The following is an 18962-nucleotide window of genomic DNA, read 5'->3' as shown; positions in this document are numbered from 1 at the left end:
AGACTTACCACGGCTACGTTTGATGGCATGGAGATTGAACGCCAGATCTTAGCTCAGAAGGGCATTCCTGATACAGGCTAGGAAAGGAGTAACGTCTAAACATTACCATCGAATTTGGAAAAAGTACGTGTCTTGATGTGAATCCAAGAAGTTTCCTACGGTGGAGTTTCAACTAGGGCGGTTTCTCCTCTTTCTGCAAGCAGGTGTGGATGTGGGCCTGAGGTTGGGCTCCATAAAAGTCTACATTTCGGCCTTGTCCATTTTCTTCCAGAAACAATTGGCTGCCCTCCCTGAGGTTCAGACTTTCTTGAAAGGGGTTCTGCACATCCAGCCTTACTTTGTGCCTCCAACGGCACCTTGGGAATTTAATGTGGTGCTGCAGTTCCTGCAGTCGGATTGGTTCGAACCTTTACAGGAGGTTGATGTCAAGTTCCTTACTTGAAAGGCGGTCACACTGTTGGCATTAGCGTCTGCTAGACGTGTGTCGGAATTGGGGGCATTGTCCTGCAAGAGCCCCTACTTGATTTTCCATGAAGATAGAGCTGAGCTCAGGACACGTCAGCAATTTCTTCCAAAGGTTGTGTCGGCTTTCCATATCAACCAACCTGTTGTGGTGCAAGTGGCTACTGACTCCTCAGCTACTTCAAAATCCTTGGATGTTGTAAGGGCTTTGAAGATTTATGTGAAGAGAACTTCTCGTCACAGAAAGTCGGACGCTCTGTTTGTCCTTTATGATCCTAACAAGGTTAGGTGGCCTGCTTCTAAGCAGACGATTTCCCGCTGGATCAGGTGTACTATCCAGCATGCTTATTCTACGGCAGGTTTGCCGTGTCCAAAATCCATTAAGGCCCACTCTACTCGTAAAGTGGGTTCTTCCTGGGCGGCTGCCCGGGGTTTCTTGGCTTTCTAACTTTGCTGAGCGGCTACTTGGGTCAGGATCGAACACATTTGCTAAGTTCTACAAGTTTGAAACTTTGGCCACTGAGGACCTTCAGTTTGGTCAATCGGTTCTGCATGAGCCTCCGCGCTCTCCCTCCTGTACTGGGAGCTTTGGTACATCCCCATGGTACGAATGTGGACCACAGCATCTTCTAGGACATAAGAGAAAAGAGGATTTTAATTACCTACTGGTAAATCCTTTTCTCGTAGTCCGTAGAGGATGCTGGGCGCCCGCCCAGCGCTTCATTTTCCTGCATTTGTTACTTAGTTAAGTACTGCGTTGTTACTTCGTTAAGTACTGCATTGTTACTTGGTTAAGTACTGTTGTTCAGACGTGGCTGAATTGTTTCAAGGCTGGTTAGCCTGGTTTTCTGTTATGTGTGAGCTGGTGTGAATCTCACCACTATCTGTGTATTTCCTTCTGTCGAAGTATGTCCGTCTCCTCGGGCACAGTTTCTAGACCGAGTCTGGTAGGAGGGGCAAAGAGGGAGGAGCCAGCCCACTCTGTTAAACTCTTAAAGTGCCCATGGCTCCCAAGGGACCCATCTATACCCCATTGTACTAATGTGGACCCAGCATCCTCTATGGACTACGAGAAAAGGATTTACCGGTAGGTAATTAAAATCCTATTTTCAGCTACAGTCTGTTCCATTGAATGCAAGTTGAGCGCAGCATTGCTCAAGCAGAGGAGCAATGCAAGATAAATGAAATACCAAGACAACAGCACTAAAAAAATGTATAGTACAAGCATACACAGGGGCTTTGAAATGAAAGTAGCTATGGGAAAAACTATGAACATGCCCTCATCTAGATGGGACCAAATCAACTGCAGATATGACCAACGCTGACAGCAGTCCAATGATTGCTATACAATACAGAGAGCATCCCTGTGATCACTGTACAATACTAGACCATCCTAATGCCCTCCATACAGTACAGCATCTTATGTAGTGACTGGCATACAATACAAAGACCATCCCATTGACGTCAGTACAGAGAACATCATTGGAACCTAATTACAATACAGATTTATGGTCAGACATTCTGCAGCCTGCCAACCTTCCCTTGTGAAAATATATCATGAGTCCCCATCTTGTGTCCACGTTAGTCATTCTTCTCAATGGCTCCCTATGCATTTACTCATCTCAAATCACATCACTGTTACTGTATTGAGTCTCCTCCATATAATGCCTATATAATATAATGTTCTTTCACTCAGTCGCTGGTTAAGATTATCATTTTCAAGAAGCCTCCTAATCTAGGCTCATAGATCTCCAATGTAGTACTTCACTATCACTGCTGCAACAATATTGTCTGCTGCTACTGAAGTGCACCTGAATGTAAGGTTCTTTATTTATTTATTGATTTATTTATTTAGTCAGTCAGAATGTATTATACTACTAATAAACATGCTTTATTTAGAACAATTAATATGGGTATCCTCTTAGAAAACACAGGTCACCATACAGGAGCTGACTTTGCAGACTTCAAACCTTTAGGAGCAGATGATAATTGCACAGACTGTAAAACAGTGGACAGGATATCTCCGTCCACCACTCCAATGAATTCACCCTTGTATATGGAGTATCTATGCTGTCAGCTGGCCTCCTGCAGAGTCAGTGCAACAGAGTGAAGGTCTTACATGTAATCTCACAACTGAGATAAGGTCATTCTCATCTTGTGATGACCGTCTGTCATTATATATCACGCCATGGCAGCCCACTATAAACCAGAGGTGGCACCAATTGGTCCGGGCAACCGTCCAAGCTAAACACTTTTTTTTTTTTTTTTTTTTTAATGGGAGGAATTTTTTTTTTCTTCTAATAAATATTTCAAGTATTTGAACTATTATGTCATGGCGGACCACCGGCCTAACAGGAAGTCTCCTAGTAAGGGTTATGGCAAATTCGCTCCACTACAAAGCACATGCCATGTTTAAAAATATATTCCAACTCTGTCTAAGCCTATAATAGCTGACAGTTTAATTTCTAAAACTTGCAGGACCTGTAAAACAGTTTAGCAAATGGTGATGTACGTGTACAGTGGGGCAAAAAAGTATTTGGACAGCCACCGATTGTGCATGTTGACCCACTTAAAAAGATGAGAGATGTCTGTAATTTCCATCATAGGTACACTTCAACTGTGAGAGACAGAATCTGAAAAAAAAAACAGGAAATCACACTGTATGATTTTTAAACAATTTTCTTGTATATTCTTGTGGAAAATAAATATTTGGACACCTACCAAGCAGCAAGATTTCTGGCTCTCACAGACCTGTTCTTCTTTAAGAAGCTCTTCTATCCTCCACTCGTTACCTGTATTAATGGCACCTGTTTGAACTGGTTATCTGTTTAAAAGACACCTGTCCACACCCTCAAGCAGTCAGACTGCTACCTCTCCACCATGGCCAAGACCAGAGAGCACAAGGCTGGGATGAGCTACTCGACAACAGGCAGGCAGCTTGGTGAGAAGAGATCAAGTGTTGGCGCAATTACTAGGAAGTGGAAGAAATACAAGATCACTGACAATCTCCCTCGATCTGGGGCTCCATGCAAGATCTCACCTCGTGGGATATCAATGATCTTGAGAACGGTGAGGAATCAGCCCAGAACTACACGGGGGGACCTGGTCAGTGACCTCAAGAGAGTTGGGACCACAGTCACAAAGGTTACCATTAGTAACACACTACGTTGTCATGGATTGAAATCCTGCAGCACCCGAAAGGACCCTCTGCTTAAGTCATCACACGTCCAGGCCCGTCTAAAGTTTGCCAGTGACCATCTGGATGATCCAGATGAGGATTGGGAGAATGTAATGTGGTCAGATGAGAGCAAAAAGTAACTTTTTGGCATAAATTCCACTCGCCGTATTTGGAGGGTGAAGAATGATGAATGGCATTCCAAGAACACCATACCCACTGTGAAGCATGGGGGTGGAAACATCATGCTTTGGGGTTGCTTTTCTGCAAAGGGGACAGGACGACTGATCCGTATTAAGGAGAGGATGAATGGGGCCATGTATCATGAGATTTTGGGCAAAAACCTACTTCCCTCAGTAAGAGCATTGAAGATGGAACGTGGCTGAGTCTTCCAGCATGACAATGACCCCAAACACACCGCCCGGGCAACTAAGGAGTGGCTCCGTAAGAAGCATTTCAAGGTCCTGGGGTGGCCTATGGACTTAAGCTGTGCGCTCAGTGAATGTAGCTGTAAATGATTGTCAGCAGCTGCTTGGAGAGGGAATGCCAATCCCTAAAACAACGCTAAAAGAAGAAAAGAACCAAGTTGCGCTCAACAATCAAAATAAACAAACATTTATTAAAAGATTAATACAGGTTGAGTATCCCATATCCAAATATCCGAAATACGGAATATTCCGAAATACAGACTTTTTTTAGCGAGAGTGAGATAGTGAAACTTTTGTTTTCTGATGGCTCAGTGTACACAAACTTTGTTTAATACACACAGTTATTAAAAATATAGTATTAAATGACCTTCAGACTGTGTATATAAGGTGTATATGAAACATAAATGAATTGTGTGAATGTAGACACACTTTGTTTAATGCACAAAGTTATAAAAAATATTGGCTAAAATGACCTTCAGGCTGTGTGTATATAGTGCATATAAAACATAAATGCATTCTGTGCTTAGATTTAGGTCCCATCACCATGATATCTCATTATGGTATGCAATTATTCCAAAATACGGAAAAATCCTATATCCAAAATACCTCTGGTCCCAAGCATTTTGGATAAGGGATACTCAACCTGTACAACAATACTCCCGGGAGTGCCATATATTTAAATCCCGCTGGCGGGATCGAGCAACACCGGAGCCTCAGCACCTGAGATGTCAGCTGGGCAAAAGGTTCCTGTAGTAGCAGCAGCCGTGGTGAGCCTGATCTCCTGTAGTGGCTCCACTGGGTCTAACTTCTGATGGTTAAGACAAAGGTATTGCTGGATAGAAAGACCTGTATCCTTAACGCGTTTCAACGCCAACAGGGTGTCTTTTTCCAAAAGGCAGGTATATATTATTAGTCAATAACAGTTCCCAATTATTGCTGGTATTCTATTTATTACTAAATTTTTGAGATTAGATGCTATAAAATAACAGGAAGTGTCTAAAAAGAATTATATCATCTTAAATTCACCTGGGAACAGGCATTTTACATCTCTCATATTTTATGTTGTATTGATTTAAATATATGGCACTCCCGGGAGTATTGTTGTATTAATCTTTTAATAAATGTTTGTTTATTTTGATTGTTGAGCGCAACTTGGTTCTTTTCTTCTCCTGGGGTGGCCTAGCCAGTCTCCAGACCTCAACCCAATAGAAAATCTGTGGAGGGAGTTGAAAGTCCGTGTTGCCCGGCGACAGCCCCAAAACATGACATATCTATAGAAGATCTGCATGGAAGAGTGGGCCAAAATACCTGCTACAGTGTGTGCAAACCTGGCAAGAACTACAGGAAACGTTTGACCTCTGTAATTGCCAACCGAGGTTATATTACAAAGTATTGAGTTAAACTTTTTGATTGTACAAATATTTATTTTCTGCAAGAATATACAAATAAATTGTTTAAAAATCATACAATGTGATTTCCTGGTTTTTTTTTTCCAGATTCTGTCTCTCACAGTTGAAGTTTATCTATGATGGAAATTACAGACCTCTTGCATCTTTTTAAGTGGGTCAACTTGCACAATAGGTGGCTGTCCAAATACTTTTTTGCCCCACTGTATGTCCTAAATGTTTCCTAATAATTTACAGTGTTTTTTACAGGCTTTTCATTAGAGATGAGCGGGTTCGGTTCCTCTGAATCCGAACCCGTCCGAACTTCAGGTTTTTTACACGGGTCCGAGCAGGCTCGGATCTTCCCGCCTTGCTCGGCTAACCCGAGCGCGCCCGAACGTCATCATCACGCTGTCGGATTCTCGCGAGGCTCGGATTCTATCGCGAGACTCGGATTCTATATAAGGAGCCGCGCGTCGCCGCCATTTTCACACGTGCATTGAGAGTCATAGGGAGAGGACGTGGCTGGCGTCCTCTCCGTTTAGAGAAGAGAGAGACACAGTATTTTCGGGGAGCATTATTAGGAGGAGTACTACTGTATACTACTATACTACTTGCTGAAGTGATATTTATAGATTAGATAGTGTGACTGTAAGTGTATTATCTGACTTGTGGGGGAGACACTGACAGTGGGGAGCAGTTAGAGTCTGAGAGCAGGACTCAGGAGTACATATAACGTACAGTGCACACTTTTGCTGCCAGAGTCAGTGCCACACTGCCATTGTTGTGACCACACTGACCACCAGTATAATAATATATTTTGTGATTGTCTGCTTAGGCCTCGGAGTACTAGTTGCAAGTTGCAACGTGACCTGTCCTGAAGTGACCACCAGTTTAATAATCAATCACCACCAGTTTAATATATATATATATATATATAATTGTATATAATATATATATATATATATATATATAATATTGTATACCACCTACCCGTGGTTATTTTTTTTTTTTCATTCTTCTTTATACATACTACTATAGTAGCTTACTGTAGCAGTCTGCGGTGCTGTGCTGACCTGACAGTGTCCAGCAGGTCCGTCATCAGTCATTACATAATAAATATATATAGTACCTGTCCGGCTGCAGTACTAGTGATATTATATTGATTTCATCTCATTATCAATAATTTATCATCCAGTCTAGACTCTATATTAGCAGCAGACACAGTACGTTAGTCCACGGCTGTAGCTACCTCTGTGTCGGCACTCGGCAGTCCATCCATAATTGTATACCACCTACCCGTGGTTTTTTTTTTTCTTTCTTCTTTGTACATACTACTATAGAGTATAGTAGCTTACTGTAGCAGTCTGCGGTGCTGCTGAGCTGACAGTGTCCAGCAGGTCCGTCATCAGTCATCATTACCTAATAAATATATTATCTACCTGTCCGGCTGCAGTACTAGTGATATTATATATACATACATATATATATTGATTTCATCTCATTATCAATCATCCAGTCTATATTAGCAGCAGACACAGTACGTTAGTCCACGGCTGTAGCTACCTCTGTGTCGGCACTCAGCAGTCCATCCATAATTGTATACCACCTACCCGTGGTTTTTTTTTTTTCTTCTTTGTACATACTACTATAGTATAGTAGCTTACTGTAGCAGTCTGCGGTGCTGCTGAGCTGACAGTGTCCAGCAGGTCCGTCATCAGTCATCATTACCTAATAAATATATTATCTACCTGTCCGGCTGCAGTACTAGTGATATTATATATACATACATATATATATTGATTTCATCTCATTATCAATCATCCAGTCTATATTAGCAGCAGACACAGTACGTTAGTCCACGGCTGTAGCTACCTCTGTGTCGGCACTCAGCAGTCCATCCATAATTGTATACCACCTACCCGTGGTTTTTTTTTTTCTTTCTTCTTTGTACATACTACTATAGTATAGTAGCTTACTGTAGCAGTCTGCGGTGCTGCTGAGCTGACAGTGTCCAGCAGGTCCGTCATCAGTCATCATTACCTAATAAATATATTATCTACCTGTCCGGCTGCAGTACTAGTGATATTATATATACATACATATATATATTGATTTCATCTCATTATCAATCATCCAGTCTATATTAGCAGCAGACACAGTACGTTAGTCCACGGCTGTAGCTACCTCTGTGTCGGCACTCGGCAGTCCATCCATAATTGTATACCACCTACCCGTGGTTTTTTTTTTTCTTTCTTCTTTGTACATACTACTATAGTATAGTAGCTTACTGTAGCAGTCTGCGGTGCTGCTGAGCTGACAGTGTCCAGCAGGTCCGTCATCAGTCATCATTACCTAATAAATATATTATCTACCTGTCCGGCTGCAGTACTAGTGATATTATATATACATACATATATATATTGATTTCATCTCATTATCAATCATCCAGTCTATATTAGCAGCAGACACAGTACGTTAGTCCACGGCTGTAGCTACCTCTGTGTCGGCACTCGGCAGTCCATCCATAATTGTATATCACCTACCCGTGGTTTTTTTTTTTTCTTTCTTCTTTGTACATACTACTATAGTATAGTAGCTTACTGTAGCAGTCTGCGGTGCTGCTGAGCTGACAGTGTCCAGCAGGTCCGTCATCAGTCATCATTACCTAATAAATATATTATCTACCTGTCCGGCTGCAGTACTAGTGATATTATATATACATACATATATATATTGATTTCATCTCATTATCAATCATCCAGTCTATATTAGCAGCAGACACAGTACGTTAGTCCACGGCTGTAGCTACCTCTGTGTCGGCACTCGGCAGTCCATCCATAAGTATACTAGTATCCATCCATCTCCATTGTTTACCTGAGGTGCCTTTTAGTTGTGCCTATTAAAATATGGAGAACAAAAATGTTGAGGTTCCAAAATTAGGGAAAGATCAAGATCCACTTCCACCTCGTGCTGAAGCTGCTGCCACTAGTCATGGCCGAGACGATGAAATGCCAGCAACGTCGTCTGCCAAGGCCGATGCCCAATGTCATAGTACAGAGCATGTCAAATCCAAAACACCAAATATCAGTAAAAAAAGGACTCCAAAACCTAAAATAAAATTGTCGGAGGAGAAGCGTAAACTTGCCAATATGCCATTTACCACACGGAGTGGCAAGGAACGGCTGAGGCCCTGGCCTATGTTCATGGCTAGTGGTTCAGCTTCACATGAGGATGGAAGCACTCAGCCTCTCGCTAGAAAACTGAAAAGACTCAAGCTGGCAAAAGCACCGCAAAGAACTGTGCGTTCTTCGAAATCCCAAATCCACAAGGAGAGTCCAATTGTGTCGGTTGCGATGCCTGACCTTCCCAACACTGGACGTGAAGAGCATGCGCCTTCCACCATTTGCACGCCCCCTGCAAGTGCTGGAAGGAGCACCCGCAGTCCAGTTCCTGATAGTCAGATTGAAGATGTCAGTGTTGAAGTACACCAGGATGAGGAGGATATGGGTGTTGCTGGCGCTGGGGAGGAAATTGACCAGGAGGATTCTGATGGTGAGGTGGTTTGTTTAAGTCAGGCACCCGGGGAGACACCTGTTGTCCGTGGGAGGAATATGGCCGTTGACATGCCTGGTGAAAATACCAAAAAAATCAGCTCTTCAGTGTGGAGGTATTTCAACAGAAAAGCGGACAACAGGTGTCAAGCCGTGTGTTGCCTTTGTCAAGCTGTAATAAGTAGGGGTAAGGACGTTAACCACCTCGGAACATCCTCCCTTATACGTCACCTGCAGCGCATTCATAATAAGTCAGTGACAAGTTCAAAAACTTTGGGCGACAGCGGAAGCAGTCCACTGACCAGTAAATCCCTTCCTCTTGTAACCAAGCTCACGCAAACCACCCCACCAACTCCCTCAGTGTCAATTTCCTCCTTCCCCAGGAATGCCAATAGTCCTGCAGGCCATGTCACTGGCAATTCTGACGATTCCTCTCCTGCCTGGGATTCCTCCGATGCATCCTTGCGTGTAACGCCTACTGCTGCTGGCGCTGCTGTTGTTGCTGCTGGGAGTCGATGGTCATCCCAGAGGGGAAGTCGTAAGCCCACTTGTACTACTTCCAGTAAGCAATTGACTGTCCAACAGTCCTTTGCGAGGAAGATGAAATATCACAGCAGTCATCCTGCTGCAAAGCGGATAACTGAGGCCTTGACAACTATGTTGGTGTTAGACGTGCGTCCGGTATCCGCCGTTAGTTCACAGGGAACTAGACAATTTATTGAGGCAGTGTGCCCCCGTTACCAAATACCATCTAGGTTCCACTTCTCTAGGCAGGCGATACCGAGAATGTACACGGACGTCAGAAAAAGACTCACCAGTGTCCTAAAAAATGCAGTTGTACCCAATGTCCACTTAACCACGGACATGTGGACAAGTGGAGCAGGGCAGGGTCAGGACTATATGACTGTGACAGCCCACTGGGTAGATGTATGGACTCCCGCCGCAAGAACAGCAGCGGCGGCACCAGTAGCAGCATCTCGCAAACGCCAACTCTTTCCTAGGCAGGCTACGCTTTGTATCACCGCTTTCCAGAATACGCACACAGCTGAAAACCTCTTACGGCAACTGAGGAAGATCATCGCGGAATGGCTTACCCCAATTGGACTCTCCTGTGGATTTGTGGCATCGGACAACGCCAGCAATATTGTGTGTGCATTAAATATGGGCAAATTCCAGCACGTCCCATGTTTTGCACATACCTTGAATTTGGTGGTGCAGAATTTTTTAAAAAACGACAGGGGCGTGCAAGAGATGCTGTCGGTGGCCAGAAGAATTGCGGGACACTTTCGGCGTACAGGCACCACGTACAGAAGACTGGAGCACCACCAAAAACTACTGAACCTGCCCTGCCATCATCTGAAGCAAGAAGTGGTAACGAGGTGGAATTCAACCCTCTATATGCTTCAGAGGTTGGAGGAGCAGCAAAAGGCCATTCAAGCCTATACAATTGAGCACGATATAGGAGGTGGAATGCACCTGTCTCAAGCGCAGTGGAGAATGATTTCAACGTTGTGCAAGGTTCTGATGCCCTTTGAACTTGCCACACGTGAAGTCAGTTCAGACACTGCCAGCCTGAGTCAGGTCATTCCCCTCATCAGGCTTTTGCAGAAGAAGCTGGAGACATTGAAGCAGGAGCTAACACGGAGCGATTCCGCTAGGCATGTGGGACTTGTGGATGGAGCCCTTAATTCGCTTAACAAGGATTCACGGGTGGTCAATCTGTTGAAATCAGAGCACTACATTTTGGCCACCGTGCTCGATCCTAGATTTAAAGCCTACCTTGGATCTCTCTTTCCGGCAGACACAAGTCTGCTGGGGTTGAAAGACCTGCTGGTGAGAAAATTGTCAAGTCAAGCGGAACGCGACCTGTCAACATCTCCTCCTTCACATTCTCCCGCAACTGGGGGTGCGAGGAAAAGGCTCAGAATTCCGAGCCCACCCGCTGGCGGTGATGCAGGGCAGTCTGGAGCGACTGCTGATGCTGACATCTGGTCCGGACTGAAGGACCTGACAACGATTACGGACATGTCGTCTACTGTCACTGCATATGATTCTCTCACCATTGAAAGAATGGTGGAGGATTATATGAGTGACCGCATCCAAGTAGGCACGTCACACAGTCCGTACTTATACTGGCAGGAAAAAGAGGCAATTTGGAGGCCCTTGCACAAACTGGCTTTATTCTACCTAAGTTGCCCTCCCACAAGTGTGTACTCCGAAAGAGTGTTTAGTGCCGCCGCTCACCTTGTCAGCAATCGGCGTACGAGGTTACATCCAGAAAATGTGGAGAAGATGATGTTCATTAAAATGAATTATAATCAATTCCTCCGTGGAGACATTGACCAGCAGCAATTGCCTCCACAAAGTACACAGGGAGCTGAGATGGTGGATTCCAGTGGGGACGAATTGATAATCTGTGAGGAGGGGGATGTACACGGTGATATATCGGAGGATGATGATGAGGTGGACATCTTGCCTCTGTAGAGCCAGTTTGTGCAAGGAGAGATTAATTGCTTCTTTTTTGGTGGGGGTCCAAACCAACCCGTCATTTCAGTCACAGTCGTGTGGCAGACCCTGTCACTGAAATGATGGGTTGGTTAAAGTGTGCATGTCCTGTTTATACAACATAAGGGTGGGTGGGAGGGCCCAAGGACAATTCCATCTTGCACCTCTTTTTTCTTTAATTTTTCTTTGCGTCATGTGCTGTTTGGGGAGGGTTTTTTGGAAGGGACATCCTGCGTGACACTGCAGTGCCACTCCTAGATGGGCCCGGTGTTTGTGTCGGCCACTAGGGTCGCTTATCTTACTCACACAGCTACCTCATTGCGCCTCTTTTTTTCTTTGCGTCATGTGCTGTTTGGGGAGGGTTTTTTGGAAGGGACATCCTGCGTGACACTGCAGTGCCACTCCTAGATGGGCCCGGTGTTTGTGTCGGCCACTAGGGTCGCTTATCTTACTCACACAGCTACCTCATTGCGCCTCTTTTTTTCTTTGCGTCATGTGCTGTTTGGGGAGGGTTTTTTGGAAGGGACATCCTGCGTGACACTGCAGTGACACTCCTAGATGGGCCCGGTGTTTGTGTCGGCCACTAGGGTCGCTTATCTTACTCACACAGCTACCTCATTGCGCCTCTTTTTTTCTTTGCGTCATGTGCTGTTTGGGGAGGGTTTTTTGGAAGGGACATCCTGCGTGACACTGCAGTGACACTCCTAGATGGGCCCGGTGTTTGTGTCGGCCACTAGGGTCGCTTATCTTACTCACACAGCTACCTCATTGCGCCTCTTTTTTTCTTTGCGTCATGTGCTGTTTGGGGAGGGTTTTTTGGAAGGGACATCCTGCGTGACACTGTAGTGACACTCCTAGATGGGCCCGGTGTTTGTGTCGGCCACTAGGGTCGCTTATCTTACTCACACAGCTACCTCATTTCGCCTCTTTTTTTCTTTGCGTCATGTGCTGTTTGGGGAGGGTTTTTTGGAAGGGACATCCTGCGTGACACTTTAGTGACACTCCTAGATGGGCCCGGTGTTTGTGTCGGCCACTAGGGTCGCTTATCTTACTCACACAGCTACCTCATTGCGCCTCTTTTTTTCTTTGCGTCATGTGCTGTTTGGGGAGGGTTTTTTGGAAGGGACATCCTGCGTGACACTGCAGTGACAATCCTAGATGGGCCCGGTGTTTGTGTCGGCCACTAGGGTCGCTTATCTTACTCACACAGCTACCTCATTGCGCCTCTTTTTTTCTTTGCGTCATGTGCTGTTTGGGGAGGGTTTTTTGGAAGGGACATCCTGCGTGACACTGCAGTGACACTCCTAGATGGGCCCGGTGTTTGTGTCGGCCACTAGGGTCGCTTATCTTACTCACACAGCTACCTCATTGCGCCTCTTTTTTTCTTTGCGTCATGTGCTGTTTGGGGAGGGTTTTTTGGAAGGGACATCCTGCGTGACACTGCAGTGACACTCCTAGATGGGCCCGGTGTTTGTGTCGGCCACTAGGGTCGCTATTCTTACTCACACAGCTACCTCATTGCGCCTCTTTTTTTCTTTGCGTCATGTGCTGTTTGGGGAGGGTTTTTTGGAAGGGACATCCTGCGTGACACTGTAGTGACACTCCTAGATGGGCCCGGTGTTTGTGTCGGCCACTAGGGTCGCTTAGCTTAGTCATCCAGCGACCTAGGTGCAAATTTTAGGACTAAAAATAATATTGTGAGGTGTGAGGTATTCAGAATAGACTGAAAATGAGTGTAAATTATGGTTTTTGAGGTTAATAATACTTTGGGATCAAAATGACCCCCAAATTCTTTGATTTAAGCTGTTTTTTAGTGTTTTTTGAAAAAAACACCCGAATCCAAAACACACCCGAATCCGACAAAAAAAATTCGGTGAGGTTTTGCCAAAACGCGGTCGAACCCAAAACACGGCCGCGGAACCGAACCCAAAACCAAAACACAAAACCCGAAAAATTTCCGGCGCTCATCTCTACTTTTCATGCACATTCCTGTGCAGGGATCCCTATCATAAAAAAAGACATTAAAAAAAGAAATAATTAGATTCAAATTTTGCCAATCTAAAAAAATCAGGATATTTAAACATTTTAATTAATCTATGTGTTTAGAATAACATGAGCTCTAGTTTAACCGTATGCATTATCATTATCCTTAGCAAAACTCTGTCTTCCAGAAAAAAACTGGTGTGTGTATATCAGGGGCTGAAATAAATCCTTCTGTGTGGACTGCTTTTGTATTGAAAGGTCTTCATTGTCCCCCTCCCCAAATCTCCTATTCCTCTGCTCAGTTCCCTAGTGATAATCTGTCGAAAGTGACTAGAATAAAAAAAAAAAAAAAGGAAGAAAGAGGTGAAAAAAAGAGAGAAATTATTTCTGTGCGGCTGGAGATTAATTTCAGCATGTACAATCCAAAGGCAGTTATCTCTTTAACAGGGAAAACAGTTTGGCTCTATTGTCTGCTTGCCAGAGCCGCCTTTAGAGTAACGGAGCCTGGCCAGTCTTGTGATCCATCTCAAAGGTTAGTTAAAAGACAAAAAGAGCTGGAAATCTTCATGAATAATACTGTCCCCTTTTTAAGCTCAGAGCAGTGCGGGCACCCATTTCAATAGTGCAGCACTTTGTTTTTCTGTTCGCTTCAGTTGGGAATAAAAAAAATAGCAAAGAAAAGATTCAACAATTAGAGGTCGCCTGTCAGAAAACATTAATGCATTCCTCACCCAGCCTGTCAAACAGCCTGAAAATAAAAAAAATGTGCATGGAAATTACACCTTCGCCTACTTTTCTACACTTGGTGGGATGGGTTCCTGCAGTTAAACCTCACCTTTTATTTCTGTGCACCAGCATCCTACCAGTAAGAGTCCAACTTTAATGGCTGTGAATTAACATGTCTCTTAGGATCATGGTCTAAGGGACGCAAAGTGAATGTTTCTAATTCAACCATATATTCAAACAGCCCAATATTGTGCTTGCCTGATTGTAGTAATATCATTTAGGACAGCTCATGGAATAGGCTTGTGGTGATAGTTTAACAACTAAACCCTGTCATATCATTCAAATGATTATATTATACTAATAATAATTCATAAAAATACAAAAAAGGTGACAACAATTATAAATAACTATTGGTAATTAAAAAGGACACATGTATTATTTCAGACTCCGTGTAATGTTCCGACTTATGTTGCACAAATCCAATGCAATTAAATTGTATATATTAATATAAAGTAAAACACCACTGTCCTCATTTTGAAAAAAATATTAATATCCAAGCGAAAGCAGACCAAGAAAAAGATCTCTAGGAATAAATAGTGACTATGATATGAGAGGGATTGTGCACTCAGAATGTGTACCCCAGGGTCAACTTGTCAACTAAAGTTTTAGTTGGAAGTTTTAAAAAGGTTGTGTCACGATTTGAGGAAAATACATCCTGATTTGTGGAGAACAGGTGACTGGTTCTTCCATCATGACAACGCAACTGCCCACACAGCACTGAGTGTTAAGCAATTTTAACCAAAAACGACATGACACCTTTGCCTCACCCACCATATGTACTCGATCTCGCCCCGTGCAACCTTTTTTCTCTTACGTCCTAGAGGGTACTGGGGTTCCATTTAGTACCATGGGGTATAGCCGGATCCACTAGGAGCCATGGGCACGTTAATAATTTAATAGTGTGGGCTGGCTCCTCCCTCTATGCCCCTCCTACCAGACTCAGTTTAGAAAATGTGCCCGGAGGAGCCAGTCACGCTTGTGGAGTTTTCTGCGTTTATTTTATATGTTTGTTATTTTCAGGCAGGGCGCCTGCTTCGTTGAACTTGGGGGGAGGGGGGGGGAGGGGGGGGGAGGGGGGGGGGCCCAACCTCTTGAAGGCTTAATGGTCCCGTTCCCTGCTGACAGGAGACTGAGCTCCTGAGGAAACTATTCGCAAGCCCTACCACGGCGAGCGTACATTCCCGCAGCACGCCGCCACCCCTATCAGATCCTGAAGAAAGAAGAGTGATGAGTACTAAGCCGGCGTCCCAACTAGCGGGTCGCCGGCCATTATGGCATCACGCACGGTTTCTAACCGGGGCGGAATGCGTCTCCAGACACAGTACACAGCTGCGTCTTAGTACACTGTACACAGTACCCACACTGGCACTGCCTTAAAACGTTTTTCTCTCCATTTTAAGCAACAGATTACCTCAGCCAGTATAAAAAAAGTGGGAAGACTGCGCACCATTGAAGGGACAGGGCTTCACTATGAACGGATCCAGCAGCTCACCAGCGCCATTTTCCCTCTGTAGTGGACACAGACGCTGACTGACAGGGACGCGCAGCTCCTCCAGTGGGACTCCAAATTACCTCAGCGGTACCAGGGGGTCATAGCGGGGGGGAGCGATTATTAGTGTACTAAGTCCCCTATCAGGGTACTTAGTCGGCGACCCGGCTAAGCTTGGCATTAGTGATAAGGGAGCGGTGGGGGCTGGCTCCAAATTACTCTGTATCTCCCTGAAGGGCTCTTTGTGGGTTAATTGTGCTTGACCTTTTCCTGTGTGTGTGTGTGTGTGTGTGTGTGTGTGTTGTCATATTTACATTATGTGATGCAAAGAGTGTGTTTCTTGTACAGCGGAGTGTTCCTCTTCACAAGGGGGCTCACTGCTGGGTACTCAGGGCAGTGCACATTCCCAGAATAGCGGGGCTGAACCGGAATGGGTTAATTCCATTAAGGGAATGAGCTCAAATATTTCTACAAAGCTATCTCGCAATGAGAAAGAGACGCAATACTTAAGACAGACACTGGATGAGTTTATGAATAGAGACTCAGTCCCCAAACCAGCGTCTCAATCCCCTCCTATTTGTCCGCAACAACGATCTCTGGCCCATATCCTGCAGTCTGACGCTGACGGGTCAGACATGGAGGAGGGTGAGGTGGATTTGGAGGGGAAGGGGGGGGGGATTCTACTCTGTCACAGGGAATACAGGCTCTTGTAGTGATGTTCTGCAAATTCCTGATTAGGTGTCAGAGGAGTGTGAGGAATCTTATTTTAATGTAAAAAAGAAGTCCTCAGTCACTTTTCCTCCGTCAAAGGAATTGTTTGAACAACCGTAGGTTAATCCTGATAAGAAATTTAAAATCCCTAAAAGGTTGCTCTCTTTTCCTTTTCCTCTGGAGGATAGGAAAAAATGGGAAAATCCACCGATAGTGGATGCGTCATTCTCTGGGCTGTCACATAAAATTGTATCACCTGTCCCTGGTGCAGCCTCCCTAAAAGATACGGCTGATCGTAAAATTGAGACTACACTCAAACCATTGTACACAGCTGCTGGGATGGCCGAAAGACCCACTATTGCATGTGCGTGGATCACAAAGGCCATTGCTAAATGGCCAGGTAACCTAATTGAGGAGTTAGATTCCTTGTCTAGGGGAGATGTTGTTTTACTCCTGCAGCATATACAGGACTCTGCGAACTTTCTCGTGGAAGCCATAAAAGAGATTGGTTTGCTTAATGCACGTACCACCACTATGGCAGTGTCAGCACGCAGGGGCTTGTGGCTACGCCAGTGGACGGCTGATGCGGACTCCAGGAAAGGCCTTGTTTGGAGACGAACTAGACAAATGGATCTCCAAAGCTACTGGGGGTAAGTCTACATATCTTCCTTTTGCAGCTCCCGCAGCCAGGAAAGCTTATTCAGCTTCAAATTTACAGTCCTTTGGCCTCTCAACCAAACTTCTCCAGGATCACGGTGGATTCTGAACCTTTCAAAATCTCACCTAGAGCCAACATGGAAGCTCCCATTCCTGGGAATGATACTGGACACGGAGTCGCAGAAAGTGTTCCTTTCCGTTGGAGAAGGCATTTGTAATACAGTCGATGGTTCGGGATGTTCTGAAGCCACCCCGGATATCGGTGCATCTATGCATTTGCCTTCTGGGGAAAATGGTGACCTCTTAGGAGGCGCTTCAATACGGAAGGTTTCATGCAAGACCCTTCCAGCTTGATCTGTTGGACAAATAGTCCGGGTTGCATCTTCACATGCACCAGAGGATTCGTCTGTCGCCAAAAGCCAGGATCACCCTTCTGTGGTGGCTACAGACCTCTCACCTCATCGAGGGTTGGAGGTTTGGAATTCAGGACTGGATCCTGTTAACCACGGATGCAATCCTCCGCGGTTGGGGAGCAGCCACCAAGGAGGTGAGGTTTCAAGGAAGATGGTCAAGTCAGGAAGTTGTCCTCCCAATCAACATTCTGGAAACTCAGGGCCATATACAACGCTCTTGTGCAGGCCTCTTATCATCTTAAGGATCGGGCCATTCAAGTCCAGTCGGACAATGTAACGGCAGTGGCGTACATAAGCCGACAGGGCGGAACGAAAAGCAGAGCAGCAATGTCAGAGGTGTCAAGAATTCTCCTCTGGGCAGAAAAACACGCTGTGGCATTGTCAGCGGTCTTCATTCCGGGAGTAGACAACTGGGAAGCAGACTTCCTCAGTAGGCACGACCTGACCTGGGGCCTTCACCCGGACGGTTCAGGTGCTTGACAAGTTGGTGAGGATATCCACAAATCGACATGATGGCCTATCGTCTCTGCAAGAAGCTCAAGCGGTATTGTTCCAGGTCGAGAGACCCACAGGCGGTGGCGGTAGACGGTCTGACGGCTCCATGGGTCTGTTGTTATTATTATTATTATTATTAGTACCTGGGGCGGGTCTGGGGTGCGGTTACCCCCTAGATTGGTGGGGCTGGGATGCTTTGGGGTAGCACACTGCGAGATCTTATTAAGCACTCCCTTAACACATTTATTAATCCTTCTGGTCTTTTAATGACACTTTCACTAGTATATATAATTTTTTGTATAAAGATTTTGTTTTCCTTTATTAACACATACTAACACTTTACCTTCTCGTGTTGTGCTGCCCTGGGGTTAGCTGGCCTTTGCCGGTTTGTGGGGTTCTACACCCCAGGCGCAGACCTAGAGTTAGGGACCACCAGCATCAGAGGAGCCTTGCCTGGTGGCTTATCATACGTTTGCAAACTGTATGTAACTAAGACCTCTGGATTTCTATTATATGTATATATATATATATATATATATATAGTCTTTCATGTCTTGGTACAGGTACATCTCGGTGTGCTGGGGGACACCAGGGGTTTATCCCCAATGTATTTCTGGCTCCATGGGTCTATCAGATGGTGTAGGTGTTTCCTCCACTTCCTCTGATCTCAAGAATTCTCAAAAGAATAAAAAGGGAAAAGATTCAAGCAGTCCTCATTGCTCCAGACTGGCCAAGAAGGGCCTGGTAAGCGGATCTTCTAGAGATGCTTCTCGAGGATCCGTGGCCTCTACCTTTTCGCGAGGATCTTCTGCAGCAGGGCCCACGGCTACGTTTGACGGCATGGAAGTTGAATGTCTGATTCTAGCCAGAAGAGGGATCCCTAATAAAGTTATCCCGACTATGATCCAAGCCAGGAAGG

Source organism: Pseudophryne corroboree, chromosome 6 (genome assembly GCF_028390025.1).
Source record: "Pseudophryne corroboree isolate aPseCor3 chromosome 6, aPseCor3.hap2, whole genome shotgun sequence".
NCBI lineage: Eukaryota > Metazoa > Chordata > Amphibia > Anura > Myobatrachidae > Pseudophryne > Pseudophryne corroboree.
The sequence above is the reverse complement of the archived record's forward strand: the minus strand, read 5'-3'. Positions refer to the sequence as shown.